Source organism: Silene latifolia, chromosome 1 (genome assembly GCF_048544455.1).
Source record: "Silene latifolia isolate original U9 population chromosome 1, ASM4854445v1, whole genome shotgun sequence".
Taxonomy (NCBI): domain Eukaryota; kingdom Viridiplantae; phylum Streptophyta; class Magnoliopsida; order Caryophyllales; family Caryophyllaceae; genus Silene; species Silene latifolia.
This window is the reverse complement of record NC_133526.1, coordinates 81622916-81629766: the sequence shown is the minus strand read 5'-3', so window position 1 is coordinate 81629766 and position 6851 is coordinate 81622916. Positions and strand designations below refer to the sequence as shown.

The window sequence follows — 6851 nt, the reverse complement described above, 5'->3', positions numbered from 1 at the left end:
GGAGGATATTGAGCCAAATAAGCATTCTTCCGGTCTTCATAAGCTTGCTTGTGCATGGTTTGCATAAGAAGAGTGACATAGTCTTTCCCAATTTCAACTCCTTGTGGTTTGAACTCTTCATACACAAAGGGGTAAGGTGGTATAACAATGGAAGAGGAGGGGGTTTCATGATCACCCTTTTGTTGTTGAATGATGTACTCGGCTTCTTCGGATAGGAGAAGTAAATAGTTGGTCCGGTGGACACTAAGACGACAAATCTTCGCGGGTAAAGTGAATGATCGAGCCTCACTAGTAAGCCACCCATACTTGGTGTCAAGGGGTTTGTGAACAACCCACTTGAACTTGTTAATCATGGTGGACATATCAATAAGATGGCCACCTTCCTTAGCCTTGTACGTGTTATCCTTATTGAAATTGGGATCAAAGTACTTGGCTAGGACCGTGACAAGGCCGCCATTGACAATAACGGTTTGACCCTTCTTCCCACTGTCAATATTAAGCCATCTATCAACCAATAGCCTCAAAGAATTGTAAGGCTTGGTATGAATTCTTCCAATATTCAAAGTTGATTCAAGGAGAATAAAATCGAGTCCCGTGAAATGATTGGTGTCTTTCCTAGCAAGTATGGTATTTCCCACAACTTTGTGCCATACTCTTATGCCCGGATGATGGACCAAGAGAGCACGACAAGCTTTAAAATCTTCAAATTTTCTCCCGGAGATTGCCTCCCAAAGAGGCTCGGGAGCATACTTCCCATAATGCTTATAATATTTATGTTCATCGCTAAGACCCAAAATTTCACCCAATTCCGGAAAGGTAATGCGTCTACTAGTGTTAGCTAGACGAAACTCAATATTTTCCTATTCTCAACTTTTGTCACTTTTAAAGAACTTAAGAATTCTAAGACAAGGAGGGTATGTTACTTCCTTCATTTCAAATATTTTCTTCAAACCCATGGCATTGAAAAAGACTCTTGTTTGTTCAAGAACACCCAATTTCTCCAAAGCATCTTTACATATGAATTTGGTGGATTGAATTTGTTTTATAGCAAACTTGACAAATGTATTTCTATGGGTATCGGAAATGAATTTTACCTCCGGATAATGTAAGAGTTGATTGATTACCGGAGTAGAAGGTAATGCTTCCATAGAAATTTGTTGAGGTTGTTGCACTTCCAAGCTTGGTGTTGATACCACCATTGCCAAAGCTTTCTTTGTTTGGAGAGCTTTTTGCCTTTGAGAGAGAGCCTTTGCCTTTGGTGCCTTTGTTGGTCCCTTTGTTCTTGCCATTGATGAGCTTTAACCAAGAAAAGAGTGCAAAATCTTCAATTTGTTGAATGCCCAAATCGATTTGAAGGTGAAAGGCTTTGCCTTTATGAGAACAAAAGTCGACTCAAAGGGTGAAGATTTTGTGCTTGGTTTTGATTGTTGTTGAAGGTGGAGTGATTGATTTGTTGTTTGAAGGATGGTTTGATTTGATTTTGGTGAGTTTTGTTGAGGGTTTTTGTTTTTGAGATGGAGAGGATGAGGGTTTTGATGTTATGGGTAGTGTTTGTGAGTGAATGAATGAATGAATGAAGGTGGGGGGTATTTAAAGGAGTCGGGTTTTTCAAAACACAGGGACAATCCGTGCGGATTGGGCGCAATCCGTGCGGATTCTTTAGCTTCAAAATTTCAAAATCCCGCCTAGAGACGGGCGGATTCTGGGGAATCCGTTCGGATTCTTCGTAATGAGACGGGCGGATTCTGTTCAAGACGGACGGATTCTAGTCCAGAGAATTTCTTTTGTTTTTCTTCAGCTGCAAGACGGGCGTCTTGTGAACAAGACGGACGGATTCTGTGAGACGGGCGTCTTTCCAGAAATCCGCTCGGATTCTTCAACAGTCAAGAATTTGCAGTTTTCAGCTCAGCCCAGGACGGGCGTCTTCTCAGCAGGACGCTCGGATCCTCTGCAGACGGGCGGATTCTCAGGAATCCGCTCGGATTCTTATCCTTTGTACCCGGATTCACTTCCTTCGTGCAATAGTGCATTTCCCTTTACCATTCTTCCATTCTTCTTCATTTCTTGTGTTCTTCATTGTGGGGGCACTACTAAGGCATGAATGGCCTAGGCAAATGCCATCCCCACACTAAGGTAAAGCACTACACATCAATTGAAATTGTTAATCCCTCCCTCACTTCTCTTTTTCAAGACAATTATTTTGATCAAAGTAAATGGAAATCCAAAAATGACAAACAATGCAATACAAGAATTGAAATGCAAGTTAGGGAGTTAGAAATATTTACAAGTGGTGGTTTAGGGAGGACTCCACCAAACTCTCATTCTTGATGAGATGTCAAGGGGGCATGTTCAAGGTGTTGTTGATGTTGCTCAACACCTCGAAGAAGTAATTAAAAGCTTGTTCATTGTTATGGTAGAGGTCCTCAATAGACCTTGGTCCTTGTTGTTGATCATGATCGATGGCATGCCCAATGTAGGGATTGAAGATCCCTTCAAATTCGTCGTCCCAAAGACCACAAACTTCATTGAGTTGATCATTGAAAATCTCTTGCTTAGATGGAGACAACTCTCCCAATTTCTTCTCTTGGCCAATGAGGCCATCTTCTTCTTCCTTGGTTGATTTTGATGAGCTTTGCAAGCTCTCCTTGTCACAATTCACTTGCTCTTTGAATGGAGCATCTTCAACTTTCTTCCTCCATTGGAGTTCCGATTTCTTCCTCTCATCTTTTCGACAATAATGGTCAATCATGAAACATGGCTCATGCAAACGAGGAGCTTTCATTGTCTTGTCAAGATTAAAAGTTATGCTTTCATCTCCCACTTCTAGAGTGAGTTCTCCATGTTTCACATCAATCACCGCACCCGCGGTGTGTAGGAAAGGTCTTCCTAAGATGATTGGAATGTTGGAATCTTCCTCCATATCAACAATGACAAAGTCCACCGGGATGAAAAACTTCCCAATTCGCACGGGGACATCTTCCCATATCCCTAATGGTGTCTTCGTCGATCTATCGGCCATTTGAAGAGTGATATTGGTGCATTTAAGTTCTCCCATTCCCAACCTTTTACTCACCGAGTACGGCATGACACTCACACTAGCCCCTAGATCACATAAGGCTTTGTTGATCGTTGTGTCGCCAATGGTACACGGTATTGAGAAGCTTCCCGGATCCTTTAACTTTGGAGGTGAACTCCCTTGAAGTATTGCACTACTCACCTTAGTGAAGGCGATAGTCTCAAGTTTCCGGATTGACTTCTTCTTTGTGAGGATATCTTTCATGTACTTTGCATAGGCCGGAACGTGATTGATTAATTCCGTGAAAGGAATTGAGACTTCTAAGTTCTTCACAATTTCCATGAACTTTCCAAGTTGATCATCAAATTTGGGCTTGGCTTGACGACTTGGAAAAGGAAGTCTAATCACAATGGGTTCCTTCTCTTTGGCTTTATCTTCATTTTTCTTTGAACTTTCTTCTTTTGATGTTTCCCCTTCTTTGGGATTTTGCACAATTTCTTCCTTTTCACTAGCTTTCACAACTTCATTCTCAACTTGCTCCTTCGGTGCTTCATATCTTGTACCACTTCTCAAGTGAATGGCACTAACCGTTTCATGTCTAGGGGATTACTTTGAGGTGGTAATTGCCCCTTTTGTCTTTGTGAGCTTGAAGATGCTAGTTGAGTCAATTGTGTTTCCAACATCTTGGTGTGAGCTAGAATGTTGTTGATGGTGGTGTCTTTTGCTTGGCTATCTTTTTGCATTTGAGTGAAAAATTCTTGTTGATTCTTTTGCATTTGGAGGACGCTTTTTGAACATCAAAACCTTGGTCATTTTGGTGATTGTATGGATTTTGATTTTGGTAACTTTGGTTTTGATTGAAAAAGGGTCTTTGATTTTGATTTCTCATGGGTGGTGGAGTGTATGTTGGTTGAGGGTTTTGAACATTTTGGCTTTTGTATGAGAGATTTGGATGGAACTTGGTGTTTTCATTGTAAAAATTTGAATAAGGGGTACCACTTTTGTAAGCTTGGAAAGCATTAACTTGTTCGGTTGTTCCCCTACACTCACTTGAGTCATGACCCATAGTTCCACAATTCTCACATATCCCACTTGGGATTGATGAGGATGCCGTCATGGCATTGACATGATGCTTTGATGATTTTGAGTTTTCCTCAAGTCTAGCCATAGCTTGTTCAAACTTCAAGTTGATTGTGTCAATGTGAGCACTGAGTTGAGCACCCAATTGAGTAACGGAGTCCACTTCATGCTTTCCTCCTCTAGTAGCCTTGCGAGGTCTACTATATTGTGAATTATGGACCGCCATTTCCTCAATCTTGTTCCATGTTTGATTGTCATCAACTTCGGTGAACATTCCATTTGATCCCATATTGAGGATGTTCCTTGAATCTTCATAAAGACCATTCCAAAATTGTTGCACTAAAAACCATTCGCTAAGTCCATGGTGAGGACATGAGCGACAAATACCTTTGAACCGCTTCCAAGCTTCATACAAAGATTCTTCATCCCTTTGCTTAAAACCCGTAATTTGAGCTCTTAGCATGTTAGTCTTTTCTGGTGGGTAGAATTTTTTGTAGAAAGCTAGAGCTAACTTCTTCCAAGAATCTATTCCAAGGGTGGCCTTATCAAGGCCCTTCAACCATTGTTTGGCGGTGCCGATTAACGAAAAAGGAAATAAGACCCATCTTATTTGGTCTTGAGTCACGCCGGTTTGAGAGATAGCTTCACAATAATCGCAAAATGTTTCCATATGAGAATGAGGGTCCTCACTAGGCATTCCCCCGAATTGGCTTCTCTCAACTAGTTGGATGAAGGCGGACTTGGCTATAAAGTTTCCGGTAAGATGTTGTGGTGTAGGAGTACCATTTGGTAGGTCCTCCTCGGTGGGTATAGAGTGTGACGAGAATTTAGGCATTGTAGGTGGATTTTGTGGGGTATTGTGTAATGGGTTCTCTTCTCCTTCTATTGCGAAAGGATTGACAAACTCACTAGTGGGTTGAACAACTTCACCAACACTTCCCAAATTCCTCCTAACAAGTCTCCTATTATTCGTCAAGGTTCTATCGATTTCACGGTCAAAAGGTAACAAATCTCTTTGTAACCTTCTAGACATGCAAAATATCAAACAACTTAAAAACAATTAGAACAAACCTTGAGGAGTTTTACTTCCCCAAGGTGAAAAAGACACAACTAATAACAATTAACGAAATCTTAAATCAATTAAACACCGTCCCCGGCAACGGCGCCATTTTTGATCGGAGCCATTTGGTGTTCACAATTAAGCATATGTGGTCGTTGGTCAATGGTCGATACAAAACACAATTTATAGCTCAACAAGCAACTCTACTATTAGCAAAGCGGCAAGTAAAGGTCGGATCCCAAGGGACGGGTATTGAAATGAGAATTCTATTGTAACTAGTAGTATCTAGGGGTGTCACAAATTGGGTTGATGTAGAAGGTTACTTAACTAAAATAGCAATGAAAATAAACTAGCAAGATGAATGAAATAAGGGGTATAAACAATTGATTAAAAGCACTAGGGTGTCATGGGTTCATAGGGGAATCATGGGATATGATCATACAAACATGTTCTCAAATTATAAGCAAGCAATTATTGTTGTGATGGATCGAGTTGGGTTATGTCTTACAATCCTAGGAAAGTTTGGGTCCCGGAGCCGAATCTCTTGGATTGTACAACACCTACAAGTCGACTTAATCTTCCCTACTTAACACATGCATGGTCTAACAAGACTCGAGTTGGGTTATGTCTTACAAGTCAAGTTGAAAGGATAGGTGATGATGGTAAATGCAAGGATTCATAGGCTTAGCATTTCATCAAACATAGCATGTGCATGTATTAAGATCAAAACAAGCAAGCAAATAAGATATGAAAGCATATTGATTTAAGCATGAATCATTCCCCATGTTGGTTTCCCTAATCACCCATTAAACCCTAGCTAAGAGACTACTCACTCATTATCATGTTGATCATGGTAGAAAGGTTGTCAATCATACTAACATAATGAAACATGATGAATAAATGAAAGTAATTAGCAAATAATTAAAAAGGGATTAAGAGATTATACCTACTAATGATTCCAATAATAAAGCAAGAATAATAGAAGTACTTGAATCCTAGATTGAGAGGTTGTCAATCTCCCAAAATAACCCAAATAATCTTCAATTACCCAAAATAAAGTAAGAACAAGAGAGAAATTAAGAAACTAGATCTTGATTAGAACTTGATTAATACTTGATTACAATATAAAAGAGAGATTTGATTGATATTACTACTCTAATTATTGATAAAAGGAACATGCTCCTCTAATTAGACTAATGGGGTATTTATAGTGAAAATTAGGGAGGATGCATTAGGGTTAACTAAGGGCTAAACTAGTAATTACACTTTTTAAGTTGAGCAAGGAGCCTCCGGGATTGTCCGAGAGAAGGGCTTCTCCATTTCGTAGCTTGAAGAACGAAACTGTGCTGTGCTGTGATCCGTGCGGATGGGAGTCGGGACGGCCGGATCTGGGCTGAAGGATCCGAGCGGATCTTTGGGCAAGACGCTCGGACTGGCGAGGTGGAATCCGAGCGGATTCCTTTGAAGGACGCTCGGATTGGGCTGGACGGACGGACGGATTGTGAACAGTCCGTTCGGATTGTTGGGCAGCGTCAATTCTTCTTCTTTTTCTTCTCTTTTCTTCATAGAATCCTTGGGGATTTCCTTGGGGACTCAAGGATCCTTTCTCAACAATGCTCTTCTACTATGATATGTACAAAGGCCTTCTAGTCTTGTCTCTCCTTGATGCTTGGTCATTGAATACAATCAATTTAG

General features: G+C 40.6%; 1 non-coding gene across 1 annotated transcript; it reads left to right on the top strand.

The window, feature by feature from the left end:
• The first annotated feature begins 4452 nt into the window (after nt 1-4452).
• On the top strand, nt 4453-4559 carry LOC141618599 (small nucleolar RNA R71). The gene has a single exon (XR_012531440.1). It is a non-coding gene; the product is annotated as a small nucleolar RNA R71 (small nucleolar RNA).
• Nucleotides 4560-6851: the final 2292 nt, after the last annotated feature.